This window comes from Macrobrachium nipponense, chromosome 5 (genome assembly GCF_015104395.2).
Source record: "Macrobrachium nipponense isolate FS-2020 chromosome 5, ASM1510439v2, whole genome shotgun sequence".
Classification (NCBI taxonomy): domain Eukaryota; kingdom Metazoa; phylum Arthropoda; class Malacostraca; order Decapoda; family Palaemonidae; genus Macrobrachium; species Macrobrachium nipponense.
Genome location: NC_061107.1, coordinates 34,167,047 through 34,194,200, shown reverse-complemented (window position 1 = coordinate 34,194,200; position 27,154 = coordinate 34,167,047).

Genomic DNA, 27,154 nt, shown 5'->3' with positions numbered 1-27,154 from the left:
GTTCTTCAGACAATTGCAGCAATACATATATTTTTTTTATTTTATATATTAAGATTTTAACTCACAATTTCCATTTCAGCGATGAATGACCTCATAGGTCCCAGTGCTTGGCCTTGAGTGTTAATCCTATATTCTATAGTATTCTATTCTATTGAAGAAAGTTATTAAAACCAGAGCACAGGAAAGAAGCTAATCTTCATTCTGTCAAAATGTTAGAAAAAAGTATTCAAGGTAATTACAATTTGGAACAATGGATGGTTTTGACTGAAATAAAAAGAAAAAAAATATGTTGCTCTGTCAGTACAATAACAGATGACTAAACGCTTAGGTGCAAACTTAAAAATAGTCTTGAAAGCAAAAATAAAATTGGAACTGAAATGGGAACAACCCTCTTAGTTACAATGTCTTTTCAGACCTTGAAGTCTGCTACAACATTCAATGAATATATTGTTTCTACATTGAATTAATTTTGAATAATCGATAAACGAGGTTTCCTCTGTTTAATTCATTTGCTACCCTCATTTTCAAATTGTATGAGTTATGTAAATTCAGGAGGCCAATGAAGAATGACTGATTTAAGGTAACACTTAAATTCTTAATAGTTTTTATTTTTACTACCTTTGTCATATACGATGCTCGTCTGGACACACTCCTCAATAAATCAATGATAGTATCTTAGTCCATTTTCATAATCATCTGGCCAATAAAAGAAGAATATACAAAATTGCAAAGTAATTGATAAATTAAGAAAAAAAATGGTGAAATAAATCCTTAAGGTGAACTCTGGTAAGGAAAAAATAAGAGGAACTGAAGACGGTTTATTCTTCACGTATGGAGTATATTTTATCTGGATATTAACATACCCAGAACAACATCTCTATGGAAATTCTATTCTCAAGTTCAGTCCACAAGGCTGAGCAATGCTTGACAAACTGTTTGATATGACGTCAGAAGAAGGGAAAGTCAGCGCTCTGAATACACGTATGGATGGGGCCTAATTCGAGCGAAGACTCCTTCGAAGAAGGTTATCAGAGATAATGGTGATTTACCCATGAAACAATTTATCGAGATACATTTAATACTGGAATTCCCAGTCGGTTATCGTAGCCTGAATGATAGCAGCTGCGATATCTAACTAAAGTTAAGGCAGTGTGTAAGCCATAAAGGACGCATTTCTTTATACTAAAAAAAAAAAATGAGTGAAAAACAGGGGAGTTAACTACTTTGGGTTTCACAGACAGTGCAAAGACGTTTTTGGGCAATAACTCTGTAACGACCACTCGTATCAGGACGAGATTTTCTTATAGTGTATTACACCCAGTGCCGTAATTTATAAGAGCATCATGAATCACTAATTGTAAAGAATAAAGATACTTTTCCCTGTTCCAAGAGGTAAAAACTCGATTAGCCAGAAATGGGTACGAACACAACAGCAGAAAAAAGCTCCACCTACCCTGTCCCTCCACCCCCACCCCCCTCCTTCTTCCTCCACTGTCCTTTCTTCCCTCACCTGCCTTCTCTCTCTCTCTCTCTCTCTCTCTCTCTCTCTCTCTCTCTCTCTCAAAGTTGCTTCCGTTTAAGCTATTTTGTATGGCCTCGTTGTAAATATAGATAAAATAAAACAAGTCTATATATATATATAATATATTATATAATATAGTTATAATTAATAGTATATATAGATATATATATATATATATATATATATATATATATATATATATATATATATTATATATATTTATATGTGTGTGTGTGTGCGTGCGTGCGTGTGTGTGCGTGTGTGATGTGAGTGTGTGTGTGTTCATTTGGTTGATTATGTAACTTCAATGAGTGGTGCCGTAAAGTAGAATCTAGAAATAGTTCATATTCAGCCTAATCTTGACAACGGGATAAGCGCTCTCTTTTCGCCCGTTTCCCCATAAGGTTTGAATGAAAATGGCCCCTAGGATGTACAAAATATTTTTCATTATCACAGCCACTTCTGTAATGGCATATATATATCATTGATATATGAGCAAACATTTGTTTGTAAATAAGAACTGAAATGCACACTAAACACGGCCATTGATAATTACCTTCATTCTTTTAAAAAAGGGGAAAGAGTTGTAGCGAAGGGTTCCTGTTACGGTCAGAGTTCACAGCTTACTAAGGAACTCATTCAGACAACAAACACAGGTATTAGCTCTTGCGAGCGGAAATGTATTGCCTGACTTCAGACAAGTAGAAACCATAGAGGGTATACACCTGGAGTTGCGATCTCTATAACAATACTACGTAGTTCGGTGGTCTTCCACCAGGGCAGTATTGCAAAGCCTTGCGGCCATTTTTAAAGGTCTGCACAAATTGAACAGGGATTAGCGCAATTGTGAATTTTTTTTAATATTAATGTTTAATGAGTAAGTGTTTATCAGATTTTTAGGGTCTAGTGAGTAAGTGTTTATTGAATGTTTATGAGCTTTGTGAATGTTATTGAATCTTTATTAAGCAAGTATTTAGTGAACGTTTAATTAGTTATTTTTACATGTCACTCTCACCCCTCCCCCTTCTCATCCCAGGTTCCTATTAGGGTTGAACTTGAACTTGAAAGCATCAGGAGTGTCGATAATCATCTCAATGACCTTGAAAACTATGGATTAAATACTAATATCTGTTGTTTTCGATTATTTTCACATGTCACCCCTTCCCACTCCCTTGTCATCCACTTCCCATTGGGGTTGAACTTATTTTAAGTCACCTCAAAAATTAAGGATTAGACACTTTGCCCCTTCCCACCCACTTCTCAACCCCCGCCCACCCCCACACTTCCTATCAGGGCTGAACTTGACCTGGGGGCCTTCAGGAGTGCCACTATTCATTCCAGCGACTTTGAAAACTACAGATTAAGTACTAATATTTGTTTTTTTCATTATTTTTATATTCCACCCCTTCTCACCCCCTCTCACATCCTCCCTATGAGAGCTGAACTTAGACTTAAAGACTAGGAGTGTCACTATTCATCTCAGCAACCATAAAACTATAAACTAGACATAATATCTGTCGTTTCTGTAATTTTTACATACACCCCCTCCCCACACCCCACCTTTTGGTGGCAGTGATGTGTCTTAACCCCACAGTTTTTCATTCCCAGTATGAATACCAAGTTTTGGTTGAAATTGCTCAGTATCTTTCAAAGTGTATGTGGAATGTACAAACACACACGCACACACACACAGACATCAATTTATATATATATATATATATATATATATATATATATATATATATATATATATATATATATATATTTATATAATATATATTTATATATATATATATATATATAGATATATATAATATGATATATATATATGTATGTATATCGATATATATATATATATATATATATATATATATATATATATATATATATATATATATATATATACCATATTTGCGTTTACTGGGGACATGTGTTTTTCGTTCAAGTAGATATAATAGCTTAGGTTTCCAGGAAATAAGGTCTTATTTTAACATATATCCACTCTTTTCTTTTAGTATCTCATGTGGTACGGGTTTTTTCTTCATGATTACAGCGAAACGCAATGTATCGTTTGTTGGACTTTCACTTATTTCTCATGTTGCTTGTTGAAAATGTGAATGAGATTTCATAACATAAATATATATGTAACTGACAGAAATGCGCCAACAATGCATAAATAATCTCAAAGTTATTTCAGTGTAACATGTTCTTGGGAATTTTACCTTAGAAATTCCATGCCATTTCACGCAGTGTGAACAGCTTGGTAGTCTGAATTATATTACTTTTCATTTGGAATATACTGGCAATATTTCCTCATGGAGAAATTCGTTCTCTCTCTCTCTCTCTCTCTCTCTCTCTCTCTCTCTCTCTCTCTCTCTCTGTCTTGCTCGGTCATAATCAATATACGATGTTTGTAATTGAAAACTAGCAAAAAATTTTTTTCCAATACTGTAATAAAGTAAAGGTATTCTCTGCTTTCGGGAAATGGATTGTAGAAAAAAACAAAACACTTGTCACATTAGTTTTATGAAAGAGAGAGAGAGAGAGAGAGAGAGAGAGAGAGAGAGTAGAGATTGAGGAGAGGGGGTAGAGAGAGAGAGAGAGAGAGAGATTGTAGGGGGCATGGGTTGAAGCGATATATAAAGCTGTGTATTACATTACAATTTTTAAGACTGCACCATCTAAACTTTTATATGAAAAGACGTAAGACTTGTAGCAAATAAGACAAAAACGGAGCAAAGGGCTAGACCCTAAAAAACTCATGTGTGCCAGATTTTTTTTTTTAAGGTATTGTGTAATTTTTGTCCCCTTTCCAAACTTTTTTTGTAGTTTTTTTTTCATAGTCTTAACTCCAGTTAATAAATTCCCACTCGGTTTAGCATATATGAAAATACATTAATTCCGAGGTAGGGTGAATTAGATATTAAAGGACATTTGTAGTTCGATATATGTATATGAATCACGGTAATGTGATAGACTTATATAATGACTACGTGCGGGCAAAAGCACTACCACGCCACTGAGAACGAGATGGGTTGATGCAGTCTCCAAGACAAAAAATACCTGCGCGCGAAAGGTATTTCAGGTGGGAGGCGGCATGAACTTATATCTCTTGCGGTGTCGGGGTGGTTTAAGGCTTCACTGCCAGTCCTAGAATTGGGAGGTCGCTGGTTCGCGCCTGTCGATCGCCAATTCTATTATCGCTTAATAAATTCCCCTCGGTTAAGCATATATGAAAATATAGAGCGAATTAGATATTAAAGGACATTTGTAGTTCGATATATATATATATATATATATATATATATATATATATATATATATATATATATATATATATATATATATACACACACATATATATATATATATATATATATATATATATATATATATATATATATATATATATATATATATATACTATATATATGAGCGTGCGTGAGAGTTATCAAGAATGAGCTCTGCTAAGACTCCTCCTAAATTTGAAGACAAAATAACGCCTGTGCTAGGAAGATGGTAGCTCTGTGCTATTTTAGATGTTCATGTTCTTCTAATCTACATCATCCAGTCACCTAACGCAAAATACAAACGGAAAACTGAGTCATTCGTAGTTTTCTTAATAATTTCTGAAATGGATGCGACGAATAGGAAACTTTACCAAACATACTCCATTTTCAGTCATTGACAGTGTAATACGAATCAAAAATAATTTACCACATGTGTTTACCATATCTCGTACATATTGTCATAGCTATGAAACTGTTTCAAAGATTTTTCAAGAACATAAAATCTGAAGGGAATTTGAATTATAGTAAGCTTAGGGAGTGATAAATAGAACTAATTAATCCAAAGACGGACGGTAGAATAATGCAGGTAGCTTGAATATACATGACTGGAGCGTAGTGTAAAGAATGACAGTAAGATGAAACCGTAATTCGTCGAACTGATGAAGCCATGAACTCGGCAAGACCTTTGTAAAAGAATGATAGATATCTTTCTTAGAAGTAGATGTCAGATTCAAGGTTGAGTAGAGTGAGAGATAAGGAAAAATAAAGAAAGATGGGAGAAATTGTCACTGCGTTATGATATTTGTCAAAAGAATCTTAGGTGCTGGAAAGGTTGGAAATAGTATGAAATTGATAGGTTAGAATAGGTAGATGATGTGTGTTCTGGCGTTTATTCATGTTGATAGGCGATATTTAAGTGAACTGAAAAACAGGCATTTACTCATGGATATTGAGAATTTCCATTACAAAATTTAATTGTTACCATCAAAATAAAAGCACGTTCTCCCAATAACTTAAGAGTAAAAGTGCGCTTCCCCACCATTTGATGGGAATTCAATCGACCAATCATCCAGGAGTAAGAGTGTTGAAACAGATAACAAATAGTAAAGGAAAGTTGTGAGTTCGTGAAGCCAAACTTACTCAAGCTTGAGTGCCGAGTTTGAAGAGAGGGAAGGGGTGGGTTGTGTGGAGGGAGGAGGAAATGGAGTCGAGAGGAGGAAATTGTTTTAAATTTTAATAGTTCCTGAAACAGTTGTTAAAATAATGTTACATAAAGCATGATAATCTTTAAGCATAAGGCATTCATATTCCAGTATTGATGATTCTTTGCAAAGAGAAAATTATTTTCTATTAATTATATAATATGAATACTTCTTGAGAAAAGGCTCACATGCTTCGTTTATTTCCGAAGATTTGAACGAAAAATAAGAAAATAACAGAAAACATAGAAAGGATATTTGGTTTATCATAACGCTACTATTATATTTCGCAGTGGTTGTGCTTTTGGATCTATATTGATCAGTCGCGAGCGCTTATAAATTTTAACAAAACAATAAGGTAAATTTAGTTTTGAGTAATCCACACACACATACACACACACACATATATATATAAAGATACTAACCAGCAAAACATTGCCATTTTTTATCAATTATTCTCTATTGGGAATTTTCAAGCTCAACCTAAAACATCCTTTCCTCAATAGAAAACTGAGACAAAAAATGTTCAGTCCCTCAATGATTTTTTTTTTATCTCCGGACGTTTCAGAGTAATACAGGATTATACCATTCATCAAAAGCCTAAATGTATATAAAATTGCGGTAGCTGAGGGGAAAGGAAAAACTACAGAAAACAGTACTGCAGTTAATCAATTAACAGTTCAGCATTGATTGCCATTGGTTTTATGTGATGCAAGGATAAATCTGGCTTCGTAATACACAGCAGTCTCAGGTGTATTAACCATTCCCAGCAAATATATTGTTAGTTGGGGTGGCATAACCATTCATAATATAGACCTGCTGAGGGCACTTGTAAAGGGATTTGTATAAAGATAGGTGTCTAGAATTAGTCACATATTCATGGATTTCTGATGAAAAGTTTCTCTTGTGAGGCAGAAACTATATATGTCCCTCTAATGGCTTTTGATGGCATGATCTTGGTAGGGTTACCTGAAATGCCTCAATAAAGAAGTTCCCGTCTGCTAAGCATAAAAGATCTAATGGAGTTTTCCTATCATCTTCTGACATCCTGATAACTGATCAATATATCAGCAATTACTGCCCAGGTAGACTCTAAGAAGGACCTAGAAAATTTAAAGCGTCGACTTGAAAATTTCACCATTCTCGTCTACCTTATAGATAAACTGATGTGCAAAGTTCACAGATGCCAGGCTTAAATTGCATAGGTACAGCTAGTGCCCAAATATTCACGATAAAGCATCGTGAACACTTATGTTCAGAAGGCCCTCGCTCTCCCATTCCTAAACCCAGTGGACATAAATGAAAAAATTTCACTGGGGAATTCATGAATTTATCAACACTGGTTTTACCTCTCAAAAATACGTAATATAAAAAAAATAAAAATATGAATAAGTAGATATATAAATAAACAATCGGATGGAGCTGAGTTGGGGAATTTCATTCAATTTATTATTATTCATTATGTTTTTCTTCTTTTTTTTCGGGTTTTTCCTACAGGCGTCTACATGTTTCGGCCACCTCGTTTGGCCATCATCGGGACGAGATCGCTAAGTGCAATGGTCTGTGTCGGATGGATTCATGCTGTTCATTGCATTCGAGTGGTTTGAGGAGATGGGTACCTCACTCTTCATTGGTCAATACCTGTGGTGTCATGAGTGATGTCATCAGGGGGCAGGCTGCTGATTGGCTACCCTCTTCCTGGGCGGAGCCTCATCCTTATTGATGATGGTGGAGGTCCCCTCATAGGGCGTGCTACTAAGTCGTCCTCAGGGCGAGAGCCTGAGCTTCGATCACCCTCGGGGTTACTAGGGATATCCTCAGGATGAGAGCTAACGCTTCTATCATCCTCAGGATCCCTCTGGTGCAACAATCATTGTGGGGCGTTGTCTGCTGCTCTCCTGACGGCGGTGGGGAGGAGGAAGATCTCCTGTGTGACGTTCATACTGGACTTCTCCCTCCTGATGTGCAGCACTTCTAAGATTCGCAAACGACATAGATCTAGTGCTTGGTCGATAACCTCAAAGTTGCCGACGATGTCACAGCGGCGGATTCTTTTATTATGTGCAGTCCTTGCATGATTAAATATCGTTCCTTCCTGTGCATGACAGGAGATCCTCTTGGAGAGGTGCATCGACGTCATCCCTATGTAAGTTCCGAGGCATCCTTGGATTGGGCATAAAGGATCCTGCGACAGTGAGGGGTTATTCTTTATAATAAGGCTGCATGTCTTCTTACTTCTATAAAATATAATCATGTTGATCTGTTTTTTGTTGTCGGTCGGAGAAACGTGATTCTTGATTTTTTCCCATAAGGCTCGCTCGTCTTCTTTATATCGCAGATGGAAGGTTCCCTTGTAGACAAAATTAATTTTCTGTTGGGGGTCTGGGTGGGGTTCCTGTACTTATCATTTCTCCATAATCTTCCTAAAGACGTTCTGGATGCTTAGGTTGGTGTGTCCGTTGTTTACTAGGAACTGGTCTGCACTTTCCATCTCCTTATGAGTGTCTGTCCATGTTGAACAATGAGAAAGAGCTCTCCTGACATAGGCACTGATGGTTGTGTCCTTATAACGTTCAGGGCATTCACTGTCGCCGTTCAGACACATTCCCAGGTTCGTAGGCTTCGTGTAGACCCTTGTGGCAAATACACCCTCCTTCTGTTCAACCAGGACGTCTAGGAAGGGAAGAAGACCATCGCAGGTATATTCAATGGTAAATGGTAAAATGTAGACAGCTATGGGTTTGTATTTCTTTGATCTACTCCATCGTTTCTGCTTGGATGAAGGTGTCGTCTATATATCTTACATATATAGATGGCTTCCTAATGCTCCTGAAGACATGTTCCTCCACTATGGCCATATCAAAGTTTGCAAACAGGACCCCGAGGGGATCCCATCGCTACACCATTAATTTGTAAATACGCATTGACATAGTGGTTAGTGAATGGAGCCTTTTTGGTGCATATTTCCAGCAGAGAGTGAAGAGCATGCTCGGGGATATTCAGTGGTTCGATGATTTTGATGGTTTCATCTACAGGAACATTCGTAAACAGCACCTCTACATCCATCGATGTAATACTGCCTCCAGGGGGCACAGATCTTAAGGCTTGCAGGAACTCCACATACGACTTCAAACTGTGTATGCTCGGGATGAGAATAGAATTAAGTTTTTTGCAAGGTAGTATGTGGGTGCTGGTATTTGGCTAATGATAGGTCTTAAAGGTTTTCCTTGCTTGTGAGTTTCTACATAACTGTAGATGCACCTGAGGTTGCAATCTCCAGTTATACTAGGTAGGTGTAAGGAGTTTGTGGCTGCGTTGATAGTTTCTATGATCCTATTGGCTTCACGTTGAATATCGTCTATGGGGTTCTTATTATTATTATTATTATTATTATTATTATTATTATTTTTTTTTTTTTTTTTTTAATTAAAATTTATGGCAGAATTCACAGAATTGATTTTGTACAATATTCTTTCAATTCTCCTAATGATTTGCCTTTCTGGCATGCTGGTATTATAAAGCAGCTGTCCAATGTTCATCGTGCTGTAGGTCGTCAACGGAAATTTCGGGCGGGCTGGTGTTATCAAAAGCAAACTGGTTATCAGGGACAGGCTGGGGTCGTCAACAGGTATACAGGTGCGTTTCGTAGGTTGGGAACAGGCTGTAGTCGTCAGGGGTCTATCCGGTATTTCTTGTTATTTCTTCGTTTCTGGTTTTTAAAAGGCGTCTACATGTTTCGGCCTCTCGTTTGGCCATCTTCGGGACGGGATCGCTGAGTGCAATGGTCTGTATCAGATGTATTCATGCTATTTATTGCATTCGGGTGGCTTGAAGAAACGGGTACCTCACTTTTCATTGGGCAATACCTGTGACGTCACGAGCGATGTCATCAGGGGGCCCGTTGCTGGTTGGCTGTCCTCTTCGTGTGCAGAGCCTCATCCTTATTGGTGATGGTGGAGGTCCCCTCGAAGGGCGTGCTACCAGGTCGTCCTCAGGGCGAGAGCTTAAGCTGCAATCACCCTCAGGGTTACTAGGGACGTCCTCAGGATGAGAGCTAACGCTTCTATCATCCTCAGGATCCCTCTGGTGCGATGGTCGTTGTGGGGCGGTGTCTGCTGCTCTCCTGACGGCGGTGGGGAGGAGGAGGTACCTGTTTCTTCAAGCCACCCAAATGCAATAAATAGCATGAATACATCTGATATAGACCATTGCACTCAGCGATCCCATCCCGAAGATGGCCAAACGAGGTGGCCGAAACATGTAGATGCCTTTTAAAAACCAGAAACGAAGAAATAACAAGAAATACCGGATAGACCCCTGACGACTACGGCTTGTTCCCGACCTACGAAACGCACCTGTATACCTGTTGACGACCCCAGCCTGTCCCTGATAACCAGTTTGCTTTTGATAACACCAGCCCGCCCGAAATTTCCGTTGACGACCTACAGCACGATGAACATTGGACAGCTGCTTTATAATACCAGCGTGCCAGAAAGGCAAATCATTAGGAGAATTGAAAGAATACTGTACAAAATCAATTCTGTGAATTCTGCCATTAATTTTAATAAAACTTGTTTGAAAGAAGGTCTGTTTCCAGCATACAGAAATATTATTATTATTATTATTATTATTATTATTATTATTATTATTATTATTATTATTATTATTATTATTATTATTATTATTATTATTATTTCTCGGAAAGAGATCCTCATTTAAGCAACCTTCATTGAACAGGATTGGCTTCTGGTTGCAGTTAAGTTAATATTGTATTTTCTCAGTCTCTCGAATGTGTTGCTTTGTAGCAGCAAGTGGGCTTATAGAAATTTTTGGTGATTTATTTATCAATTGTCTAAGCTGCAGGGCTACTTCTGTTGTCTGGAAGTAGAATTACTCCATCCAGGAGTCTGTTTGATCAATGTAGTCGCTAATTGGCTTGTGCCAGGTCCTAAGAATTCTGGTCATAGGGTATGCTGCTTGAGGTATTAGGTTGCTGAATTGTTATCCTAAGGGTGCACTTGCTTTTTTCTCCTGATGTTGTTAAGGAGCAGGGTCTTCTGGGTTATGTTCAGTGATGGTTTCCATCAGAGGATGGCGAGGGCCTCCTTAGATTGGAGGTGACGATGGTCATTGTCCCTGTCCTGTCCAGGCTTTTCGGGTTTCTTATGATCTGCTGGTGTTGTGGAGAACTGCTGAATTTTCTCAAGTATGCAGGCATCCCATTCCTTTGTGTATATAATGGCGATTCTCTTGGGGTGTTGACTCATAGTCTTACCAATATATGAATGGTAGCATCTATTCTCAGGATGCAATATTTGGTAAATCACTCATCTCCTCTTCATGGGATCATAGCTAGCAATGGGGCTATTCATCATGAGGTACTGGGTACTATTCCAGTCCTTCTAGTAGATTGTAAGGTTGACTTTTTCTGCATCAGTGGATTTTACATAAGTACTTTATCCTTAGTATACTGGGTGTTCATGTGAGCCCTTTAGACAATCTAATGTATTATTACAAGGGGCATGGTTCTCCTGACGGCACCATCTGTGAATGGCATTCTCATCACTTTGGCGACCAAATGGTAAGAATATCTGCTATCAACCAGGGTTTGGGTGGCATGTGTGTGCTCTTCAGAAGTGGTATTCTATGAGGAATATTATGAGAAGGGACAATGAATATAGACATTCATCACAAGATTTTTATTTTTTTCTGGGCATTCACTACTATCACTGAGGCAGGGCATGATTTCGGTTGGATTAAGTGGATCTGAGTGTTAATTAAAGCCTTGAAGAGTGCTGGTGACACGGACTTCCAAAAAGAGAATAGTTCCATCCACACCTCTCCCACATGTGAGGTAGAGAACCGATTCCTCCTCAAAGATACACATGAGTGTTTCCTGTTTATCTTTGTGGGTGATGGTAACAAAGGTGTTATTGACATACTGAATGTATACATCTTCCTTAGGGATTCTACTGAAGACACGCTGCTTAACAACCCCTATTTAAAAGTTAGTGAACAACACACTAAGAAAACCCTTGACTACACATCGATATGTGCCTATGTTTTTGCCTTATTGATCAATGAATGAGCAGGTGCTGTAGGATTTCTCTGGAATGTTCAATGTAGACCCTGTTAAGGATCATCCAAATTGTTTCGTGTATGGGTTCTTTAGTGAAAAGGCTGTCCACATTCAGCAATGTAATGATGCCCTAGCATGATGCGGAGCAAAGCCTTTCAAGATACTCTACAGACAAAGCAATGAAGAGTTCACTAGGTAAGTATGGTGTCAAATTTTGTTGAAAATCTAGGTCTGCTGATGGGTCGGAGACAGGCATTGGTTTATTATGGACAGAAGAAATTATTAGTCATCTGTGTATGTACGGTACATCAATGACACCATTAATGTCATCGACAAACCTTAGAAACTTAGTTGCATTGTTGAGGAGGAATCAGTTCTCCACTTCACATGTGGGAGAAGTGTGTATAGCACTATTCCCTTTTTTTTAGAAGTTCATGTCACCGTAACTCCTCAAGGCTTTCACAAACAGGTCCACTGTAAGCCAAACGACGCCAGGCTACGCTCAGTGGTAGTAGTGAATGCCAAGATGAATTTAAATCCTCAGTCATGAACTCTTACATTCACCATGCCCTCTCACATTATGTCTTGGATTACCAATTCTAATGACCTCAAACCCATCACCCAAACCTTGGTAGATAATAAATATTCTTACCATCACGTTGAAAAGGTGGTGAGAAACGACATTGACAGGTGGGGCCATGCAAACTATGCCCTATGAAAGAATGAAAAGACATTTAGACTGTTGTACAGTGTAATTTCTTTAATACCCAGCATCCAAATATCAATTTAACAGTAGAGAAAGATAAGCTGAAAACCTACTCTTTTTAGAAGTATAAGTTGTCAGAGATGATGTTGAGTTTCATACCAGTATTTTCAGGAAAAGTATCTTTACAGGGCTAGGGGATTAACTTTAATAGTTCTTGTTATTTTAATTTTGAATTCAATTCCACATCCAATGTCCTCCACGGGGGTTTTTCCTTGATTTCCTCTTAGAGTATTTTTCACGAAGAAATTAATTTACTTTTACAGTGTTTCAAAAACCGTAATTTTCCTTTTATTTAAAATAAAAGTTTCCTTTTATTTAAAATAATGAAATAATAAATTTCGATTCGAGTTAAGAATTACCAACAGTTTATTTAAAACTAATTCCAAAACCTCTCTAACAATAAGTTCTTTTTCAGATATAAAGATAGATTGTCTCCGTTTTTGTCATCCAACATCGTATATTAAATACTAATGTCTCAAATGTGAACGGGGAACTTAAGTTGGATGCACAAAGCAGTTGCTACAGGCCTGAATCCGATGTCATCAGGGTGTTAGTTAAGAACTGGCTGCAGATTGTCCAGACTCGAAGCCTCCAACATACATAATCACGGGTTGTACTGCAAAACGAACATCAATATGCAGATTTTGAAATCATATCTTCCACACAAACTGAGGGGGAATTAACCTTTTTGATCCTTGTATATGGTCTACTTTTTCCTTATATCTGTGGATTTTACATGTGTGTCAATGTTATTCTTTTGGGCTGCCGAATCTTTCTTGTACTTGGCATTCATGAAACCCCTGTAGAACAGTCTGAGGGTCCTATCATCTTTGCAGGTGTTTGGTTCTCATGATGATGCCAAATACGGACGGCATTTCCCATCGCTTTAGCCACCCTATAGTAAGAATATTTATTATCCAACAGGTTTTGGGCGACATGCTTGAACTCATTGGAAGTGGCAATCCTAGAAATACAGTATGAGAGGGCATGACGAATGTAGGTACAGGTGTCCATGACCAAGAATCTGAATGTTTTTCTGGTTGCTCACTACCACCATTGAGTCAGAGCATATCATTTAGTTAACAATGGACCTGCATGTGAAAGGCTTGAGGAGTGTTGGCGACACGGACTTGCAAAGAGAGAATGGTGCTACCCACACATCTCTCATGCATTAAGGAGAGATCCAATTCTTCCTCAAAAGTGTGCTCAAGATCTACAGTTAATTTTTGCTAGCAATGTTGAGAAACTCGTCTGGTGATCCTACTAAACACATGTTACTCGAGAAACCTGATATAAAAGCTGGCAAACTGCTAAAAAAGAGGAGTACCCATGGATATTCTGCCAATCTGCATCCACATTTGTCCTCACTGATCGATGAATGGAGCTTCCTTATTGCAGATCTTAGGAAGGTGCCATAGGATTCCTCTAGAACATGCAATGGTGGGGTACAATCGTCTCTGTAGAACCTGTCAAGTATCATCCATGTTGTTTCAGCTATTAGCCAGTTGATGAAAAGGCTCTCCACATACAATGATGCAATGATGCCTTGGCTTGGCATGCAGTAGAGCCTTTCAAAAAAAGTTCTATGTACAAAGCAACGATGAGTTTCATTAGGTATGAACAGAATTGAAATTTTGTTTAAATTCTTGGGCTGCTGGTAGGTCAGAATCAGGCATTGGCTTATTATAGGGCAGAGAGGATTATTGGCAAACTATATATTTAAAAGTAAGTAACTGGAACCTTCATCAATATCAACGAAGAGGAATTGGTTCTCCACTTTACTTGAGAGTGAAGTGTGGATGGCGCTGTTCTCTTTTTGGAAGCCCATGTCGTCAGCACTCCTCAAGGCTTTCACTCATAGGTCCACTATGAGCCAATCGACATTGGGCTCTGCCCCGATGACAAAAGTGGATGCCCAGAAAAATTTAAATACTTGGTCATGAACACCTACATTCATTGTTCCCTCTCACATTGATCTTCTTGGAATACCACTGATGATGATCTAGAATACATCACCCAATGAATATTCTTACTGTCAGTTTACCATCTGACAAAAAATGCCGTTGATAGGTGGTAACATCAGGAGAACCACGCCCTCTGCAAGAGTAAGAGGACCATTAGACTGTTCTACAGGGGCTACATGAACACCGAGTATGAGAATGATGAGGCAGTTATGAAAAACATCATCACCACCAGTGTAAAACCCACCAATGCATACAAAAAGCCAATCTTACGATCAACTACAAAGATAAGAACACTGCCCTTTTGCCTCATGAAAATCAGCCGCATCACTAGTGAAGATCCGATGAAGAAGAGAGGAGTGGATTACCAAATACCATGCCCCGAGAATGGATGCTGCCATCTGTACGTTGATATGACAATGACTCTACTCTCCAATTGGATCTCTATTCACCTTCACGAATGGGTGATGTACCAGCACTACATATAGGAACATGGCAGAGCTACATCAATATTCACATTTTTTTTTTATTCACTATTGCAAAAATGCTCTATATATTTTCCCTGAATGCAAATTTACATATCACAATTCAAATAAATCCAGGAAGTGTCCTTTGAAATTCCATACACCATTACTTGAAGGACTTATTGAAAAATTTGTAGTAGTTCAATACTTCATTTCCAGCATATGTAAATAAAACAAAACTAGCTAGGGAAATGTTTGTTTTAATAAGGACTTGTTTCTTCTTTGATTTTCCGTTAGTGGGAATGTTAGGTTGCTATGTTATGAGTGGTTTTTTAGTTTTCGGGAAAAAAATATGCTGGCTTTGTTCGTCGTCCGCAATTTTTTCTGTCCACAATTTTTCTGTCTGCCCTCAGATCTTAAAAGCTATTGAGGCTAAAGGGTTGAAAATTATTATGTCGATCAACCACATTCCAAAAATCAAACACTCTAAATTGCAGCCTTCTAGCCTTATTAGCTGTTATTTTATTTAAGGTTAAGGTCAGCCATAATCGTACGTCTAGCAACGATATACGCCAGGCCATCACAGGATCGTTGTTGAAGTTTCATGGGATGCGGTTCATACAGCATTAACCAAGACCACCGAAAGATAGATCTATTTTCGGTGGCTTTGATTATACGACGCACAGAAAACCCGATTGCGCCGAAGAAAATTCTGCATATTTTCTACGTGCTTGTTTTTGTTGTTGCCGAGTGCAAACTTGAAGAACAATTGCTTATTTCTATTTCATAAACTCAGTGGACGGTGGAAATATATTCCATGTTATTCTGGTCTTCCCAGACTTTATTTCAAGCCTATTTCAAGCCTTTTGTGTCTCATATTTGTCCTCATAGGTGTCTTACTTCTCTTAATAAAAAAAATGCAAATAACAAATAGTTATATTGAATGTATATTTCATACTTTGAAATCTTATTGCCAAAACAGTTGAAAACCAAAGGAAATCCTATGCCTGTAGCAATGATAAAGAAATAAAAGTGAAAAAAGTTATCGACTATTAACAGATTAAGAAAATTTATATCAATTTGTGACGCAACAGGTCATTAATAATTTTATTATTATTAGTAGTAGACTTATACTTTCTCTATGCATATATCCATTAATTACTTGGGCATACCAGTGTACATACTTCAGTTCCCTCACTCGTAACCTATTCATCAGTCGATTTTTTTTTTTTTTAAGACGCATATAATTTTTCCGCTTATTATCCCATAACAATAAGTTTCTACCTGGAAAGATAATCTACCAAGTGATGTTTTTATGCTTAATTCTAGTTTAAAGGCTTAAAACTTGAAACAGGTTTTCAGCAAAATCGGCCGATAACATACGAGCAGGTTCTCGGCCTCGTTTCTTTCAAAATACCGATTTCCACCACCTCACGCACACAACGTTACAATAAGCGTATCGCTGCTCTAAAAAGAAATGTGCACGTTTTTCTTTATGCCTGGGTTATCTGCAGTGCCACTGGTCTTGTCTTGGCATTATCTCGGACGCTCTCTCTCTCTCTCTCTCTCTCTCTCTCTCTCTCTCTCTCCCCACTTCCAAAAGATATGGAGTTTCCATTTTACCTCTTCATCAAGAACACTACTACTACTACTACTACTACTACTACTACTACTACTTCTACTACTACCACTACTAATAATAATAATGATAATAAACTTAATTAAATTGAATGAACGTCTGGATACCGTTGAGTATGTACTAAGTTAAGTATATCTTAGTTTTACCAGACCACTGAGCTGATTAACATCTCTCCTAGGGCTGGCCCGAAGGAATTTAGAGTATTTTTACGTGGCTAGGAACCAATTGGTCACCTAGCAACGGGACCTACATCTTATTGTGGGATCCGAACCACACTATATCGAGAAATGAACTTCTATCACCAGAAATAAATTTCTCTGATTCGGCGTTGGCCGAGCCGGGAATCGAACCTGAGACCACCGGGTTGGCAGCCCAGCTCGAAAACCACTTGGCCAGCGAGAAATTGAGTATATACTGTAATTTCTCAATTTCTCGGATGAGTTTCTTTGTAGCGACAGGTAAATTTTGCAATAACTCTTCAAAGTTCATTTATTCTTTGAAAATATATTACAAAAGCAAATGAGGAGACAAATATGTGATAATTACAAAAAAAATGAAGAGCAGGTACAAGTGTAAACATATTGGTGTTTTAAATGTGTAATTATTAAAGCATTACGTTTGTTTTTGTCTTTTTTATTGTAGGTCAGATGATTTCTGTACTTGACACTATATTGAAATATCTGTCATGACCATCTACTTACTACAAACATATCATTCAGCAGAGAGAGAGAGAGAGAGAGAGAGAGAGATAATGCATTCGTTATTTGTCACATTTTGTAAGCTTTCTTCGAGAGACGGTATTATTCAGGTTAGCATTACAGCCGTAAACATGACAAGAATAAGAGAATTTCGAGCGCTCTGGGGGGACTCAGCCAGGTGCATTGTGAAGCAGGAAGCGAGAAATGCATGAATACGTCGTCTCCGCAGGAACAGTTCGCTAACTAAGTGGCAGTTGAATGATGAATCAGGAAGAATAATGGTTTTAATCAAGGCACTTTTGACGCAAGCTTCCTGCAGATGTTCTGCAAAATGTAATCAATGATATGCTCTAAATACAAGACCAATTTAATGAAACAAGAAGCATCATGAATTTTAACCGAGAAGGCTACCAGGAAGTGGAGAAGGTCTTATTGAAGTTACGAGGAAAATATCTAAGGATTCACTGAAGAGACGAAAGAAAAGTAACTCATTTGCGTATAGTCATGGTCCAGCTTAGAATAAGAAGAAAACATTTAAACGTAATGTAAGTAATTAAAGCGCCAACAAGCATTTAGATTCGGGGGCTCGTGCCCTTTTTCATGTGCATGCGTGACGGACACTACTTTCCGTCCGCACTGCTTGCCTCATATACAGCCGTCTCTGTTGAATAAAGTTAGGTCGAGCTTTCTCCTTGTCTGATTCCATTCCAGTCCTCACAATATTGAAGATGTTGTTTGACAACTCAATCCGTGAAATAAGTAAGTAAAATTAATGATACTCCAAAAAACAATCACTTGTGTAACCTACCGGTTCCATTTACTGATAACTATATATTTTCGAAACAGCTAGATGCAATAAAAGTGTCTCCCAAGAAGAAAACGTATTCTTTAGACGGATATTGAACCGCGACCATAAATTGCAGAGTAAAGACAGACGGGGCCCCGTGCTTTTAAGGAGTGAACTGGCTTTTGCATTAGAAACGTGGTTGAATTTAGATGAAACATTCGGCTGCCATTGTCTTAATTTGAAATCAGAGAATTGGAGAGACAGAAGATCTTAGATATCGGTACAAGCGCTGAGTCAGGCAACACTCAGCATAAAAAACATCGGAAACTCATTAATGAAGTTGCAAAATAAAATTAAATTTATGCTATGTGACTCAGGCTCATTATTGATGGAATTTCCGCAAGGAATAAAGATTAGCAAAATAGAAAACGAAGACTTGTATCAAAATGTATTGAGCAAATGGGGAAGGGTATCCATATTTAATGTTATCGCAACATACATGATATATTCGCCATACTTTGAAACCTAATAGTTATTTTAAAATGTTGATGGAGTCGGCGATATTAAGAGCTTAATTATTTTAGTGGTTTTTAATTAATACGTTGAGCTTCATTAGTAACAAAGACGAAAATGAAAAGTGCGGCCGAGAAAGGGGAGATAGGAATATTAAAAGAAACAGTATCTTAATTATTTATATTTTAACAGAACTCTGCTCGCTCAGCTCTAGTATTGCTTTCTTTATATTTGTTCTCCCCAACTCTCCGCCTTCAACTAAGAGCCACAGCAATCGAATTACAGCGAAGGTAAGCAATTCACTACAAAAGATAAATAAATAATAATGATTTTTTTTTTCAGATAAAACTACAAATAGTTCGTTTCCTCTCACGACTTAGCGATCGAATGCATTTTCCCGTGTTTTATGTGCAGAACGTGAGCCACTGTCGAAGAGATAGAGAGAGAAGAGAGATGAAGAGGGAGAGATAGAAGATTTTTTGGGTACCGAGGAGTAAGGGAGAAACAAGTGGTAAGAAAGTTTACAGTTTTTTTTTCATTGAAGTTCTTGGTTTCATCTGTGATTATATTGTCCTTTTTTGTTTCGGACCCTACGTACCTTCATCGCACCAACGCGCGGACGAAAAAAACACAGCATCTGTCACCATCTTTTGTACTGTCGGCCAACAAAGAATTGGCGTAATTTCTTAATTCATTGTTCGTTATGGAAATATTGCCATATGCAGGTGCCAGATTATTTACTTAACAATAAATAACATTTCCTTTCAAAGGTGCTATACTTGAAATAAATTACATTAGAATTGGGTAGACATTTAGCGCATTAAAGATAATTATTGTGCAAAGTAAGGAAAATATATACGGATGGGTCAACAATTACCAATTTTATTCTCAACTCTAGCTTCGTGGTAGCATACCTAAGCATTTTGAAGTTGGCTTTGCTGCCACTCGAGTCTTACTCAACGTATTGTACTGCACTGGAGTGTTGTCATTTGGTCTAACACAGCCGATAAATAATACATCAAGGCGTTAACATTCTTTGAAAACGATGTTTAATTAAACTAATTTTGTCCTTTCATCAATAAAATAATTTGCATGACACATTTAGTGGGCCTAAATTGGACTTCTGATTTTCACACATGATTAGCCTAGGTCTATTTTCAGTCGTATACTCTCTCAGATATGTAATATGAATGAATGTTTAATTCGACAATATACAAATACATACATACATATATATATATAAGCATATATATTTATAATATATATATCTAATATATAATATATACTTATATATATATCTATATATATATATATATATATATATATATATATATAAAATAAAAGGAGCCCATAAAAAACAAAAGAGAGAAAAGTACTATATTTCAGAGACTGCTGTCTCCATCTTCAGGTATACGAATGAGAAAAGTGTACAGAAAAGGTGGTATTTATGCAAAGAGATCCAACCACAGGTAAGCCAATTTAGGTCACCCCCGCTGATAATCTTCCTTTAATCTTCTTAAGCGTTGGTTGAATGAAAATCTTGTCGATCACATCTGAATCCTATGCTCCTTTTGAGATGTTCATTACCTGCCTCTCTTTTATTAAGGCCGATTCCATCATTTGACTCTTGAACCGGCAGTTGCTACTATGAATTATACGTGACAAATTCCAGTTTATTTTATGGTTATGTTCATTTATATGGTTGAAAATAGCTGAGCTCTGTTGTCCATACCTAACTGACCGTTTGTGTTGATTAATCTCTGGGAAAGTGATTTTCCTGTAAATCTGTTGTAAGATTGGTCACAGTCCTGGCATGGGATTTCATAAACCCCAGTGTCCTTGGGGGATGTCTTTTGTTGGACGTTAACCCTTAAACGCCGAAGCGGTAAAAATAAAAAACTCCCCCGAATTCCAGAGCCGGTTTTGAGTGAGCGCGGAAGCGGAAAAAATATTTTTTTCAAAAAATCACAGCGCGCTTAGTTTTGAAGTTTAAGAGTTCATTTTTGGCTCTTTTTTTGTCATTGCCTGAAGTGTAGTATGCAATCATCAGAAATGAAGAATAATATCATTATCATATGTAAATAATGCGATATATGGTAGCGAAAAAAAGAAAATTCATACATAATTGTATTAAAATCACGCTGTGCAAAAAACGATAAAAGCTAATGAGTTTCTTTTTTTTTCGTTGTATTGTACACTAAATTGCAATCATTTTGATATATAATACATTGTAAAACAATAAAAGCAACACTGGAAAAATATTATCACAAAATGATGTACGAATTCGTAACGCGCGGACGTAAAAAAATGTTTTTTTCAAAAATTCACCGTAAATCTAAATATTGTTCTAGAGACTTCTAATTTGTTTCAAAATGAATAGAAATGATTGAATATTACGATACTGTAAGAGTTTTAGCTTACAATTGCAGTTTTCGACCATTTCCGATGAGTTAAAAATGACCAAATGTCAAAATTTTTTTATAATTTTTTTTATATGCAATTATTTCGGAAATTAGAAAAGCTACAACCTTCAACTATTTTTCCTTTTATTTTACATGAAATTGCGCACATTTTCATATATAAAACTCTATGAAATACCTAATATGAAACGGAGCCAATTTTCCGAGAATGCGATGTTTGCAATTCGGAGATTTATGGCGGAGAATCTGTGCGCGGAGGGAAGGAAAGTTTTTTTCATAAATTCACCATAAATCGAAATATTGTGCTAGAGACTTCCAATTTGTTGCAAAATGAAGGTAAATGATTGAATATTACTAAAATATAATAGTTTTAGCTTACAATTGCGTTTATCGACCATTTCGGTAGAGTCAAAGTTGACCAAATATGGTTTTTTTTTCTATTTATCGTGATTTATATGCAAATATTTCGAAAATGAGAAAAGCTACAACCTACAATTATTTTTCGTTGTCTTCTACATGACATTGCGCACATTTTCATATATAAAACTTTATGTAACGGCTAATTTAAAATGGTGCAAACATTACCACAATCGCACGTATGATTTTTTCAGAAGAGTTACCGCGGACGTAAGGAAAATGTTATTTTTTTCATAAATTCACCATAAATCGAAATATTGTGCTAGAGACTTCCAATTTGTTACAAAATGAAGGTAATTGATTGAATATTACTAAAATATAAGCGTTTTAGCTTACAATTGCGTTTTTCGACCATTTCGGTAGAGTCAAAATTGACGAAAGGTTGAAAATTTGTCACTTATCATTTTTTATATGAAAATATTTCAAAACTGATAAAAGCTACAACCATGGGTTGTTTCTAGTTGTATTGTGCATGAAATTGCGCACATTTCCATATTTAAAACTTTATGTAATGGCTAATTTTAAAATGGTGCAAACATTACCACAATCGCATGTATGATTTTTTTCGGAAGAGTTACCGCGCGGACGTAAGGAAAATGTTTTTTCATAAATTCACCATAAATCGAAATATTGTGCTAGAGACTTCCAATTTATTGCAAAATTAAGGTAAATAGTGTAATATTACTACAATATAAGCGTTTTAGCTTAAAATTGTGTTATTTTACCATTTCGGTAGAGTCAAAGTTGACCGAAGGATGAAATTTTGGCACTTATCGTTATTTATATAGAAATATTTCATAATTGATAAAAGTTACAATCATGAGTATTGTTTTGTTGTAATTTAAATGAAATTGCACACATTTTAATATATAATACTTCATGTAACGGATAATTTAAAACGGTGCAAAAATGATGTCAAAGTGACGAAATAATTTTTGAGATGTGTCACTGATACTTTTTAATGCGATAAGAAAGAAATTCGCGCTTGCGCGCCTGCGTAACGATTGTAAACAAAACAACACCTTGATCCGTGAACTCACAGCATCCCCCAAGGCGCGTGACTCAAAAGTTTTTGGCTGGTAGGCCTATAAGTATTTTTCCGCGAATTTAAAAAAAAAACTTTTTTGAGTCGACATATGGTACGTCCATTCGGCAATCGGGGGAGATTTTGACTCGACGTTTAATACGTCCATTCGGCGTTTAAGGGTTAATCAGGGATTTGGCTAAGGTGTTTGGGTAAGTAAATGCAAAAGGATTAGGTTTTCCGAGGGTCTGAGTCACCATCATTATCCTGTCCAGGTGAGGAATTTTTATTTTATTGTTGGGTGTCTATCGGGTCTTGTCTTTACTGGGTCGCTAGAAAATTGCATTTTCTTTATGAATTGCTTTCTCAATTATATGGTCAGGATACTTTAAAGACGAAAGTTGCTTACAAATTAGTTAAAATTCTTTTTCCAGGAAATCTGGGGAACAAATTCGTAAGGCTCTTAAGAACAGGTTGCTAGCTACACCTATCTTGATAGCAGTGTCATGATAGCTAAGTAGTGAATGTATGAACGTGAGAACGTTGGTTTTCCGTATATGGTAAATTTGTATTCTGTCGTGTCTCTGATTATTAAAACATCAAGAAAAATAATTTTGTTGTCAGTTTCCCATTCAACTTTAAATTTGATGCTGGGCACTAATGGAATTCATTAAAATTGCCCCCACCTATTATCCCAAAATGTAAGAATATCATCTACATATCTCATCCACAGCATGTTTTTGGGTTTTATTGCATTTATTAATTTAGTTTCAAAGTATTCCATGTACAGATTGGCTAAAACAGGACTTAAAGGACCACCCAATACTACATCCAAATTTTTGCTTATAGAATGATTCCCCGAATGAGAATACGTTATTAGTTGCACATAATTCAACTAACTTTATTATTTTGACAAGTGCCAATGGGAAATAATCTGAATAAGGGAATAATTTTTCCCTCAAAAACTGGAGAACGTCCTGTACTGGTACTTTTGTAAATAGGGAATCTACGTCGAGGCTTAAAAGTTTTATATTGTGAAGTGGTATATGTGCTTTTCTGAATTTGTGACAAAAATCTTCCGAATGTTTAATATGACTGGGTGCAAAAGTGCCTGAAAAAGCGGAAAGGAGGCCAGCTAACCATTTAGAAATTTTGTAATTGAAAGCTCCGGCACATGAAACGATGGGTCTGAATGGCAGATTGTCTTTGTGAGTTTTGGGAAGGCCATAAAAGTAGGGGAGTTTAGGATTAATTACTTTAAATTTCTCTATTAGTTCAATACTCTTTTTGTCTTGGCCAATTAATCTTACTTTCCGAAAAAATTCTGTGGGGAAATTTTGGAGGGGATTTTTCGTCAATTTGTTGCAAGTGTTTGTGTCTATGTACGTCAACTTCACGTCAAGACCACGCCCACCGTTGTGGTGCCGCAGGGTACAAAAGGGCGGGCCTGTGAACAGAGCTTGCCGTTCCGTAAACAATCATTGTAACAGCTCGTCTCTTCGTTGTTTTCCTACAAATTAATCTATTTTAATTTTATGGTAACTTTTTTATAGTAGCCATCTGTAATATATATAATATGTAATTAATGTAACATCACAAATAAATGAACATAGGATAAGTAGTATATAAGACTAGCACTCGATTTATATTTAAGCGATATAGAATAACATCTAATAACTTATCAAACATTCTTGGAAATAAATAGGAATTCTACCTATTCAAGATAATATTTGTTAGATGTATACAGGAATTCCTCTCAAATATTTACATTATTTGTTACACCATTATTGTAAGACTGCTATTCAGAAGAAATAAATATCTTCGACGTATTGGCTATCCTCCGTCAAGGGGACATTCTGTCCCTCGTCAATGAGGGTAGCTTCATGGAGAGTTTCCGTGTCGCTGTCATCAGTCAGAATCTCATTCAACTCCGACTCCTGTAGGTGGAAGTTGACTTTTTCCCTGTCCTGAATGTCTGCAGGAGTGGTTGTAGGAGTGGCTGTAGGAGTCGTTTCCGGGCCGAGAGAAGGTCCTGCAAGATGTGACGTTGATGGTCCCTTCCTTGGTCGTTTTAGGAGGTTCGGCATCTTGAAGGGCGTTGTGGAGAGTGCTTGAAGGAAACTGCTGGTCTCGGGAGACGGAAACAATAGCTGACCTGAAGGCGCCGACCTGACCTTTTATACCACGCTACAGCGTTGCCATGTCGTACAGGGTTGTAAATGTGTTAATCGGTTTCGCCGTAGGCTACAGCGCAATTAGGAGGCCCGCGTGCTTCGCCGCGGAAAGAAAACAACGACGACGAACGATGCTGGTGACCCTAGCGCCTACCCCGCAGCAGTCACTGTGGCTCCCACGTGCAATGCCTGGAGCTACGTCAGGTGACATTTGGCGTGACCACCCACGACTTGTTTTGAACATTTCAAAACTGGAATGGGCTACGGCGACCTGGTGGGCGGAGCTTAGCGACCGGACGACCCGTCACCGTACGTCTACGATTTTACGTATGTTTTACGTTACATTTACGGTTTACTGGCGTAAGCTGTTGCCAACTACCAATTTCCGCTCATGCGTGGGCGTGCGTGCGTTGTTACGTGAATGTGTGACCTTAGCATTAGCCTTTGTTGGACTTCCGGCTCTCTCTCTCTCTCTCTCTCTCATGACAGCGTAAATTTGTACAATTACACACACGATCTGATATACATACATACATACATAAATACATGCATACATACGTATGTGTGTGCGTGTGTGTGTGTGCTTATGTGTGTATGTATATCAGATTGTGTGTGTACAGTGAACTTTGTAATTGTACAAATTTACGCTGTCATGAGAGAGATAGAGAGAGAGCCGGAAGTGTCCAACAAAAGCAAATGCATTCGTTACTTGTCACATTTTGTAAGCTTTCTTCGAGAGACGGTATTATTCAGGTTAGCATCACAGCCGTAAACATGACAAGAATAAGAGAATTTGGGGGATCTGGAGGGACTCAGTCAGGTGCATTGTGAAGCAGAAAGCGAGGAATGCATAAATACGTCGCCTCCGCAAAACAGTTCGCTAACTAAGTGACAGTTGAATGATGAATCAGGAAAAATAATTGTTTTAATCAAGGCACTTTTGACGCCAGCTTCCTGCAGATGTTCTGCAAAATGTATTTAAGGAGATGCTCCAAATACAATACCAACTTAATTAAACAATAATGATCATGAACTTCAACAGAGAAGGCTTCCAGGGAGCGGAAAAGGTCTTATTGATGTTAAGGTGAAAATATGTAAGTATTCACTGAAGAGACGAGAGAAAAGTAACTCATTTCCGTATAGTCATGGTCTTGCTTAGAATAAGGAGAAAATATTTAAACGTAATGTCAGTAATTCAAGCGCCAACAAGCATTTAGATTCATGAAGATATTGGCTTGTTCCTTATAATAATTTTGTTCTGACTGAGACAATATTTGATACAACCTCAGCAAGAGTTGCCATACAGTGAAAACATTTTTTTCATGTTTTTAATCTCAAAGAGAATTCGTGAATAGTTCAACTGAATGTTACTAAAATTACGATATATAAAATAGTCAAGTGTATATGGAATGCGCTATATAACTTTAAAGAGATAATCAGGGCATATTGTTTTTATTTACGATTTCTTATGAGATTATAAGACGCAAACTTTAGATCCCCTAAACGATAGAATATTAAGGGTAGGCTCCACTTTGGGGGGTGCCGATCGTAAAAAATATTTGCCAAAAATACACTAATCAAAACAGGCTAATGAAATTTTCAGGCATTATTAGCACTATAATAATCCATATTCCCTGTGATTTTTATCATCCTACAGGGAAAATTAATGATTTTATGAAAAAAAAATGTGAAAAAACGGAAATTTTCGGGCCCCTCGTACTGAAGGTTATTTGGTGATTGGTGAGAAACTACAGTCTTGAATAGAAATTCGGTCTGACAGAATGTTGGTATATCCACCTGGAACATGCAAAAAAAAATTATCAAAATAGAACAGTAAATAAGCACGTTATAACAAAAAAAAGAGCAACAACTTCGTAAGTTCAGCGAAAGCCCCGCCGAAAAATCAGACTATAGCTAGGAAGAAATATTCAGGAAAAATTCAAACCTCGATTTTAGGGACAAAACCTTTTGAGAGTTTGTAGTTATTATGTCACTTGATAGCCTAAAACATCTAAAAATTATATTATTTAGGACAATCAAAAAAAAAACCACCCCCCACCCTTTTTTTTTTTTTTTTCTTTTGGGGGGGGGGGTTTTCTTTGATTGTCCTAAATAATATAATTTTTAGATGTTTTAGGCTATCAAGTGACATAATAACTACAAACTCTCAAAAAGTTTTGTCCCTAAATCGAGATTTGAAT